This window comes from Dendroctonus ponderosae, unplaced genomic scaffold (assembly GCF_020466585.1).
Source record: "Dendroctonus ponderosae isolate FM_Combo_2020 unplaced genomic scaffold, Dpon_F_20191213v2 Dpon_F_20191213_1, whole genome shotgun sequence".
Taxonomy (NCBI): Eukaryota; Metazoa; Arthropoda; class Insecta; order Coleoptera; family Curculionidae; genus Dendroctonus; species Dendroctonus ponderosae.
Window position 1 is genome coordinate 2,605,982 of NW_026017110.1, and position 1,328 is coordinate 2,607,309.

The window sequence follows — 1,328 nt, forward strand, 5'->3', positions numbered from 1 at the left end:
GGATCTGCCCTTGACCGAAATGTATAGATGAATTAATAGGTAAGCTGATTAGGTTACACTGTCATTAGCACCCTGCATATGAAAATCATTTGAATCTTTTCCCATTAGAACCCCTTAACGTACGTTTCTGCGTGACCACATTCAATTACGAGTACCTTTCACTGCCACTGCGGCCTTTCAGCTATTTTGACTAATTATATCACACTGAAAGGTAGTTAATGCGTTTTTAACTTGATTTCATTATGTTATTTCGGAGGCCCCAGAAGTTTCGCACCTTCTCAGGTAATTAAATATCCATTTGGGGCTTATTCCACATGTTTCCTCAAAATAATTAAATTTTGAAAAGTTGTTCGCAGGTAGAGAAGCTTTTCAGACAGATTGTAAACTAGTCCGGATTCAAATGCAAAAAACTGGAAAAGCCCTGTTAAATCGACTGACCCAGAAATAAAAAACGTTTGATCCTGGTTGGCCTAAAAACCAAAATGTAAAAACCTTCAAGCATAAAGAGTAGATTAGGAATGAAGTAAATATCAGTTGGCTTTCTGGTCTCCATTATTATGGAAAAGCTCGTTAGGTTATCTGATGTTGGGAATTGCAGCGTCCACATACTAATGCCGCATTGTCTGTTATAATGGCAGTTTTATTCCTTGTCAAGCCATTGAACGCGACTGTGTGTTATTACAGATAACCCAAACTCAAATTAAGCCCATGCTTGCTAAAAAAAACTTAGAGAAACAACGTACGGTACAGGGTTGGTTTGATTATTTTCAAGTGATTTCAATCATGATTTAAATCACCTGACTAAATCAAAGTTAATTTTATCAAGAAACGTTATATTTCCACTCAAAAAATATAAAGCAGAACACAAATAATTCTAAGAAATGAAAATCAAAAATGAAAACGGTATATGTGAACTCAAAAATTAAACGGTATTAATGGTCAACTCGGTAATACTAAAACGGAAATCACTTCTCTTTCTCTTCATTTTCGTTATAAAGTCTGAAGAGGGACACTAATTTCCCTCCTTTTTCGATTCCCAATCTGTTCCTGATATCCGAATGAACAAATCCGAATGTGCTGAACATCCTTTCGACAGACGCAGAAGATGCAGTGGCACAAAGAAACTGTTTTATAGTCACGGGCGGATCCAGGTGGGGGGGTCATGGGGGTCATGACCCCCCCCCATTTAATTCTCTATCCAACGGTGCCAAAACGAATTTTGTGGCTCGAATAGTTCTTGAGAAACTTCGAAAAAAGCAGCGTCATGTTCAAGTGGATTTTGCAACTCAAAAAAAACCACGCAAATCTAAAACTTCTTGAATTCAAGC